Genomic DNA, 12,809 nt, shown 5'->3' with positions numbered 1-12,809 from the left:
TTTCAGGGTCTTTTTACTAACTTCCTGAAGTGATCACGATAAACAGTAAAGCATGGGAAATATCAGATGTGTAACCAGCATAAAACACTCACCCGACACCCATTTACCGCCGTGAGACACCGTAACGTTGAAGGGGATTCTGTCCCCTCTCAAACATTTTTAATCTTTAAAGGATTCTATTGCTTCGATGTAGAATTAAAGCTGTAACTATCAGACCTCACCCCAAATCCAGAAGGAGCCATAGATTTACTTCATCTAGATTGATTATTTGATCTGTGACACGATCCAGTAATAACTTCTACAAAAATTGTAATTCAAAAGAAGAAATTATAATATTTATTATTTACTGTTCAGTTCTTGGGGCAACCAGTAAGAAAAAAGTGCTCTTATTTCCACATTTTTCATCTTGAAGTAAAACCAGCGCACATTTTTCAGACATTGTCTCAATGTTGGGGTTATGTTGCAGGTGCAAGGCAACTCAGGTGAAAATGAACCCTGTGCTATTTAAGCAGGGCTTTATTACCTGAGTCGAGGGTCTGCTATTTCAGACTTTATTCTACCATTAATATTCCCTCTTTATCAATATGGATCAAAAATAAATTCCCTTTCTTCATATAACACATAAACCTCCGAAAGCAAAAATGTTGCTACTAGATAGAATTGAATTTAACCAAAGGCCATTGTGACACATTTCACATTTGAAAAAACTGAAATCAAGATGCCAGTGTCATGTTTAGCTAATGGTTAAATGGCATGAAACATAATCATTGTACACGTGCATGCAAGCGTGCACACATGAACATATGCATGCACACATGCACACACACACAAACGCAAACATAAAAACGTCTGCAATCATGGATTTCAACACTTAGCGTTTATTTTTTTTTAATGCTTATTTATCTTGAGGGAGAAGGAGTGAGCGGGGGAGGAACAGAGAGAGAGGGAGACAAGGATCTGAAGGGGCTCTGTGCTGACAGCAGACAGCCCGATGCGGGGCTCTGAATTTATTCAAATTCATCAGTTTAAATGTTAATCTCATCAAAAACGCCCTCCAAATTGACACAGAAAATGAATCATCACAAGTCTACCACTTGTCAATTTGGCACCTGTATGCATCTCCTTTAATTGTGCTTAATCTCCAAATAAAGACAATAACAAGATCATACGTTATGTAACATGATACAACTGTACGGGATACAACCAAAAACACAATAATCTTTTCTCTAGGAAAGGATAGAGTCTCTCGTTGACATTTAATCTTCTCGATATCCATAACTTCTGTATTAGGATATAAAGTGAATGACACTTGAGTACAGTGTCATTCTAATACAAAGTCAGTACACCTTACGTCATACGATGAGGATAACAGACAAGAGAACAAAGATATTTTACACGTGTGTGTACACATCCATACACACACATACACACACACAGATATATGGGGGAAATACTCATGACAATTATAGTCCTTGCTTCTGTAACTGGTCACATGGTCGTTAGCTGGCATTTATCTACCTTCTTCCACGGCCCATATTTTGCCCTCAGCAAACTGGCCTTACTTTTTGGCCATGGTTAGGTAACCCTAACTTAATTCCTGAAAGGACTCGGCCATTTGTAGTCCTGCCTGCACTGATTTCTTGCAGATTTCCCTTGCTCTGAATCACAGGGCATCATAACACTGATACCCTGAGGGATCTCCTGTATCCCAGGCATATGCTTCCTTACCTTCATTGCGGAGTAACACTCCAATTTTTCCTTGGTGGTCACAATCAATACCCCAGGCAGCACAGGAACTCCTTTCTTTGCCTGTTGATTCAGAGGCATGAGGAGTCCAAAATGGCCAAGTGGGTCTCTTAACTTCCAGCCGAATAGAATCAATGTGTCTTTCAGTGAAAGCAGTCCTCCCTCCGGAACTATGCCTCTGGGCGACGAGAGTATATCACAGGAACAGGAAGCAAAAATTTTGCTACTGAACCATTAGGCCAGTATTAGTGAATGATGCCACTCCCGTCTCTACCCTTTGATTCTGGAACCTGGGAATCCTGTCTGTGGGAGAAATAGCGCCATATACTGCATGCTGATACAGAGTATACAATTTCCTAGAAAACCTTGCCCCCGCCCTGCAAGGTACTGCCTGCCACCTTGGTGGCTCTGTAACTGAGCCTCCATCATTCTACCAAGGCAGTTGTTTCTGGATGGTGGGGAACATGGTAAGACCAGTGAGTTCCATGAGCAAAGGCCCACTTGCTGGGTAGTGATTCCCTTGATCAGAATCTGTCCTGTATGGAATATCATGATGGTGGATAAGGCATTCCATGGGAGCTTGAATGTAACACATGGGTGGTAGTTTTGGCAGAAGCATTGTGTGCAGAGAAGGCAAACCTCTACCCAAAGAGTGTCTGTTCCGGTAAGAACAAAAGGCTGCCTGCTCCATAATGGAAGTGATCCAGTGCAATCAGTATACAAACAAGTAGCTGGTTATTACCCTGAGGAATTCTGCCTGTGTTAAGAAAAAATCCTCAGTCTCCCCTCCTGTTTCTCCTTTACTCTTATACTCTACCACACTCATGATACTTCTGACACTCTGGTCACCAACTGTGTGTTTTTTTTCCTCACACCAAGCAAATCCTCTGTGATACCAGCAGGATGTCTTACAATTTAACTCATTTCTAATACTCTCTGCCTCGAGGTAGTGTCAGATGCCACAGGGTAAGGGTTCATTCCCACAAGACCGCCCCCTAATTTCAGACCCCAGCTGCAAGTAGTGAGTCCCCAGTTTGCCCACAACTTCTCTCTGACTCAGCTACAAACTGGAAGTTCCCATGACCTCCTCCTTTGGATGCAATCATTCGCTAGAGCAGCTCACAGAACTTAGGGAAATACATTTCCCAGTTGATTAAAGAATATGGTAAATGGTAAAGATAAATAGCGAGATGAAGAGATACATAGGGTGAGGTCTGGGAGGGTCCCAAGTTCAGGAGCTTCTATCCCTGTGGAATCGGTGTCCACCAGCTCCCTGGTGTAGACGTATTTACAACCTGGAAGCTCTCTAAACACCATACTATGGGGATTTCTATGGAGGCTTCCTCTTGTAGGCACAATCAATTATTAACTCAATTTCCAGCCCCTCTGCCTTCTATAGAGAAATGTGTGAGTGTGTGGAGGGGAGTGATCAATGGTGAATAAGTAGAAATGCCAGACTAGCCTTGGTCTACGTATAGAGGAAGGTATTCAAACGCTTAGGGAGATTGGAATGTTAGAGTGCATTTGTCATTTAAGATACACACACCTACATGGCAGGACCCAGGAAACAAGTCTTTACCATAACTGTGAGAAATGAATTCATGAGAGGAACCCCAACATCTCTGAAGAGCTCTGTGATTGCTGTTCTCTGTAGGTCAGGCCTTACCATGGAAATTACAGCCACCGAATTGGGAATCCCAAATGCAATGGGAGTAATTGGATCCCTGGGTGGCAGAGGCCAAGTGGTGGCACTCAGCTACCAAAGGCAAGGTGGGCGTGGTTACCATGATGGACAGCAGAGCCAAAGCAGCCATCAGAAGAGTCTGACCTTCACAGTTCAAACCTGTATTATTCAAGGGTTAACTGCATACATTTTTCTATTATTTCACAGTGCCGTTCCAGAGATCTCTTTGGTTTATGTTTTGGTCAATCAACCAAACAACTATTGGAGTCTTTTCTAATCCTCCAAGCTGTAGCATTTAATACAGAATCTCTCTTATGTTGGATCCTATCAATAAGTTTGGCCTGACTCAGTTTTTTGTTCCCTCCACCATCATCTCACACACTTACTATCCATTCCTACACTTACTCTTGAGACTTCTGTCTGTTTAAATTAGTAAACTTAAGTAGTCCCTCCTTATGGGTCTTACCTTGTACCTCACCTTCAGAGTCCTGCTGAGACTTTAGTCAAGATAAATACAGGTTTAGAAGCAAAGAGGTGTGGTGGGGCTGGATTCTCAAGAAAAGCAACATTATCCTTCAAGCCACCTGCCTCAGTGGACGCTTCCTCCAGTGAGGCAGAGTTAATCCCCTCAGGTAAGGGAGGAGAATCTGCTTCTAATGGAGGCACATCAGAATTTAGCGGCTCAGTGTTTCCAGCTTCATCTGAATCTTCCCATATATCCCTGTTCCAACACAGGATCCCATTTTTTTCTCAACTAATGTGCTCAGTTGACAGCCTGTGAGGTTAAGAGTTCAACAAGCCTTGTAAATCAGTCTTTGCCAGGACAAGATTTTGGGTTTGATTTTCAATAATCTTCATCCTGGGCTTACAGAATGGGTGTCTTCCAGGGCAGATATAGAAGCTTTTGGATCATCTACATGGTGCTTGAGCTGGAAATGTGAATGCCTGAGTTCATCCTTTCCTTTCCCTACTTTGTCCAGTGACATTAGGAGCAACCAGCCAATCTCATTATATTAATTAATCTGACAAAAATGTTTAAATATCATATACCTGGTCACTCAGATCCTTGCTTCTTATAAGTGTTTGATTAGGACCATCCATTGGTGCTATTTTGTGTATCTCTGTTGTCAGATATACCATGCACTGTACCATTCTGTTTTTACTTTTGGAAGTAAAGACATTAACATCTTTCATTCTAATAGGATTTGAGAGTCAATTCCAGGAACCCCAAACCTATTCATAAAATTTACCTCAAGATTCTGTTCCTCTAGAACCACCCCCAGCACCTAAATCTGTATTTGTTAGGGCTCTCCACAGAAACAGAAGCAATAAGATGTGTATACGTATATAGAAAGACTTCTATTATAAGGAATTTGCTTATACATGATTATGGAAGATGACAAATCCCAAATCTGCAGTGTGGGTTCTGGTAGGCCATAGAGCAAAGAGCCAGTGGTTGTAGGTCCACTATGATGGGCAGCAGGCTAGACTACCAGAGAGCTGATCTGAAGTCTGAAGACAGTCTGCTGGAGAATTCTCTTTTCAGAGAAGCCAGTTTTTTTTTTTTAAAGATTATTTATTTACTTAGAGACAGAGAGAGAGACAGAGAGAGAGAGAGAGCAAGGGAGGAGCAGAAAGAGAGCGAGAGAGAGAATCCCAACCAGGCTCCATATTGTTAGAGCAGAGCCCGATGTGGGGCTCAGTCTCACAAATCATGAGATTATGACCTGAGCCAAGATCAAGAGTCAGCTGCTTAACTGAGCCACCGAGGCATCCTGAGGCCAGTTTATTTCTCTGCAGGCCTTCCAATGGTTGAATGAGACCCACACATATTATAAAGGCAATCTGATTCCTCAAAGTTCTCAAATGTTAGTTTCACCCAAAAACACCCTCAGGTGACAACATAAAATTAACCACCACAGGTCAGACCCAAAGAATCTCTACTCCTCGTCTTCTTTCCCCATTCCTCCCCTTTGTCACTCCCCACCTTCTCTTCCTGCCCTCCCCTTTCTCAGAGAAGTCCAACTTGGAGAACCACTAGAATGTGAAGTCTGAAAGAAAGCTTATCGAGATAAAAACCACCATAAATAACAAAATCCCATCAAAGGTATGAATAGTTGTGATTGATAAAACGTGTGTCAGTGCACTCAAGCTGCTATAACAAAATGCCACAGACTCGGGGACTTATAAAGCAAAGAAATATATTTCTTACAGTTCTGGGGGCTGGACTCTGAGGTCGGGCTCCAGTGAACACCCTTGTCCAGGCTGCACGCTGCTGATTTCTCACTGTGTCCTCGCATGGCACAAAGGGCCAACTGTCTGGAGCCTCTTCCGTAAAAGAGCCCTCCTGGGGCGCCTGGCTGCCTCAGTGGCTTAAGCATCTGACTTTTAGTTTCAGTTCAGGTCATGATCTTGTGGAGTGCAAGCCCCACATAGGGCTCTGCCCTGGCAGTATAGAGCCTACTTGAAATCCTCTCTCTCTCTTTGTCCCTCCCCCACTCATGCTGTTTCTGTCTCTCTCAAAAAATAAACTTTATAAAAAAGATATTATAAAAGAGCCCTCCTTGCCTGATCACCTCATGGCATCATCAGGTTGGGGTTTAGGATTTCAACCTACTAATTCGGAGGGAGCAGGGACATATACAATCAGACCATAGCATTCTGTTATAACGACTGGAACAAAAGGTAAACCTTAAAAAGCTCTATATTAAAATCTAGGAAAAAAATGACCCCCTCCCACAATAAATTCTGATGTTAAGATAAGTTAATACATACTTTAGAAAACTGACATCTTATCACTGTACTATTACCTAAATATGAATTTCTTTTCTTCTCTGCATAGTGCATGATCAGGAGGGAGACCGTAAGATCGCCCCATTCCTCGTTCCCATTGTTACTGCCTCCCTTGTCAATTCAGAGCTCCCTGATCATGCGCCATTTCTCCCCCTGAGCCTTCTGGCCAGTGCTTGTTCTCAAAGACTCAGCTCTGAGGTCAGCAACTTCCTCTCCGGCCCCCCATCCTAACCCTCTTCAGTCCTTACAGATACATTGGTGGAAGGAGGAGAGTGGGTTGGACGACGGGTGGAGGGTACTGAGTCACAGGAGACGGGGCCTGAACAGGTGGTACCTGGGTAAATAATGCAGATGTATAGGAACCTGGCTGGGGGTGAGGGGTCGAGACTTTGCTTGCAACTAACTCCCTCCAAAGAAACACAGGTTGTCCCCAAGTCTGGTGTGTCGAGAGCAGCTTCCCCTGGGAGGTCTGCCAAACAAAGCCTTGTAACTGCCTGTGCTCGGGCCTGAGCCGACACAAGAGATTCTGGACTGGGGTCATACTCTTCAGTCACCATGCTGTTGTCCAAACAAACGGAGACACATCTTTCCCCTTCACTTTGTTCACCTTGCACCCCTAAGGGACCCGATGCATGGTCAGTGCTGCCTCCTAACTGTGTCCCAGATTCACCTACTTCGTCCGGATCACCCAGGGCTCCCACACCCCTGGATTCTGGATTCTTGCTGAAGGCTCCCCGCAGGGGCTCTGGCCGTGAGTCCTACTTCCTTAGATCTGTCCTCCACATTCCTGGCAAGGCTGTGCCTCCCTCTGGGACAAATCTGGGCTCTCCCTGCTCTCTGGATAAACCTCAAAACTGCCCTCTGTGCATCTTACGTAGTTTTACTTTTCTCTTCACATGCCTCTCAGACCAGCCCAGAATCTCCCCTGCATTACAGCCAGCCTCATCCAACACTTTTGGTTCAAGGAGCCATATTTGCCGGCATTTCCATGACTTCATAACACTGCCTGGAAACACTCACCCTTCATTCTTCCATCAGCCCACCCTGCAGTCAGTGCCTATGCTCACTCACTTCTGTTCACCTTGAAATATCAATCCTGACGCATTTGTTCCATATGTTCCAAACAATGCTACCTAACTCTCCTGGGTCAGTTTCTCTTCAAGTGTACGTCACAGTCCCTTAACCAGTGACTCATTTTTCTTCGTTTCTCACAATGACAATGCCCTAGAAAGCCATGCTGCCTCACTGGGTCTCCCCCTGTTGCACAAGGCTGTGTTCAGTAAATAGTTATTGAATCAAGGAACTTAACAATCACTAATTAGGCTTTGGCTTTCAAAATGTATGAAAATATGAACAGGAAATTGAATTGATTCAATAAAATAAAAATACTGAGTTGGGGCACCTCGGTGGCTGAGTAGGTGTTCGACTTCGGCTCAGGTCATGATCTCACGTTTCATGAGTTCGAGCCCCGCGTCAGGCTCTGTGCTGACAGCTCGGAGCCTGGAGCCTGCTTCGGATTCTGTGTCTCCCTCTGCCCTCTCCTGCCCGCACTCTGTGTCTCTTTCTCCCTCTCAAAAATAAATAAACATTAAAAAAAATACTGAGTAGAGCATTGAAAGGTATAGCATGTTAAAAGAGAAACTGAGGGGGGTGCCTGGGTGGCTCAGTCAGTTAAGAGTCCAACTTAGGCTCAGATCATGATCTCACGGTTCGTGGGTTCAAGCCCCATGTCAGACTTTGTGCTGACAGCTCGGAGCCTGGAGACTGCTTCAGATTCTGCTGTCTCTCAGCCTACCCCCCTGTCTCTCAAAAAATAAATAAATAAATAAATAAATATTTAAAAAATTTTAAAAACAGTAACTGAGGTGTATTAAACATTTTAAGAGTTTATCTGAGCCAAAATAATTTCAAATTGATCAGAATCCATCTAGCCGATAGAAAGGAGTTCCAGGGAGCTGTACGAAATGAAAGACTTTTATTGATTTACTTACTTTGAGAGAGAGAGAGACAGAGGGAGGGAGGGAGAGAACGAAAGCAGGGAAACGGCAGAGAGAGAAAGAGAGGATCCCAAGCAGGCTCTGTGCTGTCAGCATGGAGCCCAACACAGTGCTTGATCTCAGGAACCGTGAGATCATGACCTGAGCCAAAGTCCAGAGTCAGGCGCTTAACTGACTGAGCCACCCAGATTCTCCAAAATGAAAGAATTTTATACAGAAGAGACAGGTCAAAGGATGCTGAACTGGCTAAAAAGGCAGGTTGCATATCATAAGATCGCTTTCGTCAGGGGATGGCAAGAGTCTCTAAAAGGCAGGTGACCTAACGAGGGCTGCTCAGGGGATGCCTGACCAATGGACTGGTCTCAAGATCCCACTTCCGGGACAGCCCAAACCAGCATTAAATCTCAGTTTAGGGATGTGACACTTAATATCATCGACCCCATTTGGACCTATCGTCTTACTTTTCTTTGCGAGGGTTTATGAAAAAAGGAACTTTGCAAAATGGTAGTTTCTCTAAAATCAAAGTGTCTCCCAAGCATGGAAATGACTGCTTGAATTTGGTAAAAACGCAGGTAGCTTTGTTAAAGTCTAAAGAATTTTAACAAGTACTTCAAAAAAAAGATACAAGGTTTCTTATTGTTTTTTCCTCCCCCCCCCCCACAATCCCTAAAACAGAAATTATGATGCATCACTCAGGGATAAAGAGAAAGGTTGCTATCAGACCCAATGCCTTTTGGGGACGAGAGACGACATTTATTTCAGGGGAAAAAAAATTCTAAAACTTGACTTGTTCGGTCACTAGGCAGTGTGCTAAAAAAGGTTTCGTTATCCGAATGTGGAAAACCAGAATATATGTGTACAGGTATGTGCTTTAAAGTGACACGAGGGCAGAGACAAGTAACCGAGAAAGATCTATAGGTTTCCAAGGTGCAGTCGGTGAAATGAATGCAAGCCAGGCCCTGATCAAGAGGCAGACATACATTTCACCAGCAGGGAATCTCTAGAAGCCAGGAGTAAGCTCAGGAAAGAGTGATGTGATGCTTTTCCAGCAACAAATCTCACAGATAGCTCTATGATTTTTTTCTAATTCCAAATAACATAAACTCCCTACCAACGGTAAAGCTAAAATATTTTGAAACTTAGTACATTCACCTGATTCATAGTTTCATTTCACAGGGCTGCTTCACAAAACTGGTGGATAAGTGTAACGTTCCCAGAATACAGGAATTCGGCCTGGAATTGGCCATTTTTCCGTGAGATGTGGGGAAACTTGTCACAGTGGCTGTGGAAGCTATTGCAAAAGGAGCCTTCGTGCCTCGAAAACGACATTTTGGTCCTGGGAAAGAAAACCTTCAAAAGTAGCTTCTGAAGGGGCACCTGGGTGGCCCAGTCGGTTAAGCGGCTGACTTCAGCTCAGGTCATGATCTCACAGTTCATGAGTTCAAGCCCGCATCGGGCTCTGTACTGCCAGCTCAGTGCCTACAGCTTGTTTCTCAGACCCTGTGTCTCCCTCCCTCTCTCTCTGCCCCTCCCTTGCTCTCATTCTTTCTCTCTCTCTCCCAAAAATAAATAAACATTTTACGAAGCGATGGTTTCTCAGGAGGTGGATCTCCATGTCCTGTGTTCATCAAAGCCTCCATGCAAGACGGTCAACACATGGAGGCCCTGATTATACGCCCAAGCCTGCACAATACCCAGCATGTGCCCAGGAGAGGAGCCCAGGCTGAGTATTTTTGCTTACCCTCTGTCTCTACCCACTGATGGTGAGCTGGTGTTCCTTATCACAGGAATGACCTAGGTCTATGGTGACCTAGACAGTGCTGATGTAGACTGCACTTTTGCTTGTTTCAAGGAACTAAGGGAGAAGTGTCCACTTCTACAACATAAGCACTTAGATACCACTAATGGTCTTAGGAGGACCCAGACACCGTGCTTCTGACCCTCCTTGTCTTTCCAGGCCGTTCTCATCCCCTTAACGCCACAGGTGGGGATGAAAGTGATTCCATTCACTCTGAAAATTTGAAATGTCGAATTATTGTTTTTATGAAGAGGTCGGAGAAGTAACTAGGGGGTTCAGGAATGAGGCAGGTTGGAAAGAGAAATGGTTTGGGACTTGAAATGAGTCTAGCTGTTCACCCGGTCAGTGTTTACGGAGTGTCGAGACTGTGCCAGACAACGTGTGAGTGACTGTGGACAGAGAAGGACCAGGAAAGAAAGGCTCCCTGCCTGCAAGGAGAGAAAGTTCCAATGAGAGAAGGCACGTGGTAAGCAGTTCAGCACACACAGGAGTGAGTGAGGTCAGGTCATGACGACTTTGTAAGGGGATAAGCTGGTGTGGTGTGGTAGAAAGTGACCGGGGGTGAGGTCACGGGTCTCTGTTAGTGAGAGTGCTCAAGAAGGTGTCTCTGAGGTAAAGGTGCAGAGGAGGTCTCTGTGTGCTGCAGGAAGACTGGGCAGAAGGAATGGGGAAACAGAAAGAAGACAGAGTGGTCACGAAATGGGAAAGACAGAGAGGGGAGGAGACGAGGTCAGAGGGAGACAGAGACCACGCGTCTTGTGCCCTTCACGCCATTCTAAGTGCAAAGGGGGGCATTCCAACTTGGTTATGCCATTCAGTTCTAGGCTGGGGAGTGGATTGCAGTGTGAGAAATAGTGTAAGAAAAACCACTCAAGTGGCTGCCCAGTCGTTCATATGAGTAGCGGCTGCTAGAATGATCCAGATGGCACCAAGAGCAGAAATAAACCACGGGTCTTCCTGATGGGGCTGGAGAAGTAGAAGACGCTGTGACACCAACTTTGACACCAACACCTCAGTTACCTCAAGGTCATTACCATGGGGTGCTTGTTTCCTACACTTACCCATTTTTCATCCTACGGACCTACATGCTTATAAACTGTTGATATTAACATTTCTGACAAATGCAATGTAGCACACCTTTTTTTACACCCTTTACATCTTTTACCTAACTCGGCATGTATGTAGAGCAGTATTAGAACTAATCAACTATAATTCCATAAATAGTGATTAATTTTCATTAAATTTATGAAATCCAGACCATCTTAAGAAATTTCCCATATTTTATGTCATTGTTGAGTATACGGAGTAATTTATCAATATAATTTGCAGTGTAGCAAGAGCAAACACTTATATGTTCATCAAAGCACCAACAGAAAATGGTTATTTAGCAGAAGTTTGTTTTGAAATCCAAAGTAGCTACTCAAATGAGTTATAAATGTGAAATTAATTTGGAGAAGTTTCAAAGTTGGACCAGGTGGCTTCTAATGGGGTACTTCAATCATCCAGACTTGGATTATCAAAATACCTGATGGTGACGTGAAGTGGAGACGATTTATTCTGCACTGCAAATGATTGTATCTAAGGACATGTGATCGCTACCGGAGAAGCGGTGATTCAGGAGAGCAGTTGGGAGAGGCAGTTGTGTGGTCGTCTGTATGTAAGAGAAACCACATCACGATGCCAACTTTATGTTTATCTCATTAAGTTTTTCCCTGCATGATTAATTCAAGCTTACCATAATCCATATTCTTACCACCAGCGGAAAACTATACTATTTTTTAAATTTTGAGACACTACTTTCGAAAAATTTATTTTGCCTACCTTTCCTTTTTTCTTCTTCTTCTTGGTGGTGGTGGACAGTTGGGGGATGTTACACTGTTGTGTGTGGTCCTTCTATACATAGTGTTGTACCTGGTTTGTTTTTATTCTGTTTTGCTTTCCTTACCTACGATAATATAAGAATTTTCATGGTATTAAATTTCTTTGAAAGCATTATTTGTGTGTGCTCTGAAATATCCCAGCTCACGTGACTATAACAAATTACTTAATATTTTTTCCCAGTGTTGGAAATCCGGGCTATTTATACACACACACACACACACACACACACATACATATATATCAACACACACACACACATATATATATAGAGAGAGAGAGAGAGAGATGTGTCTGTATGTATGTGTATCTTTTTTCTTTGTTTTATTTCTTTAAATTCCATAAAAAGAAGAATGAACATTGGTTCAGTGTCTTAAATAATTTTGATTACTCTTTTTTATATGACATTCCAAAAGTAAGTTAACACTGAGGAAAGAGAAAAACCTCCAGATAATCATTACATTCCAGAATGTAATAGGACACAGATAAAATTCAAAGTAATAAAGTCAATAGCCTTGAGGCAACCTGCAGATCTTTTAAAATACACACACACACACACACACACACACACAACAATATCATGGTAGGAGGAATATCTAAAATATATTTTTTTAAAAAGAAAATCATAAATATATAATACTCCCCATCACATGGAAATATTACCTAATAAAGGAAAACATGAAAGTGTACAAAAAGTGATAGATCAGATGTGAATTAGTTATTATGTGGGTCAAAAATCACTCTACAAAATTCTTGTGAATTGTCAGAATGTCAGAGCCTTCCCGGCACGTGCGTTTCTACAATGTTAGAAGCTTCCTCCTAATGTCCAGTGTTACCTCAGGGCACCTCTCCAAGCTCAGCCTTCCAAACTGGTTGGTCTGTCTAGGTCCTTGTACTGCATCCCTTGTACTGG

Source organism: Lynx rufus, unplaced genomic scaffold (genome assembly GCF_022079265.1).
Source record: "Lynx rufus isolate CCGP_SWC_20201006 ecotype Redwood Valley unplaced genomic scaffold, mLynRuf1.p SCAF_4, whole genome shotgun sequence".
NCBI lineage: Eukaryota > Metazoa > Chordata > Mammalia > Carnivora > Felidae > Lynx > Lynx rufus.
This window is presented reverse-complemented; position numbering follows the sequence as displayed.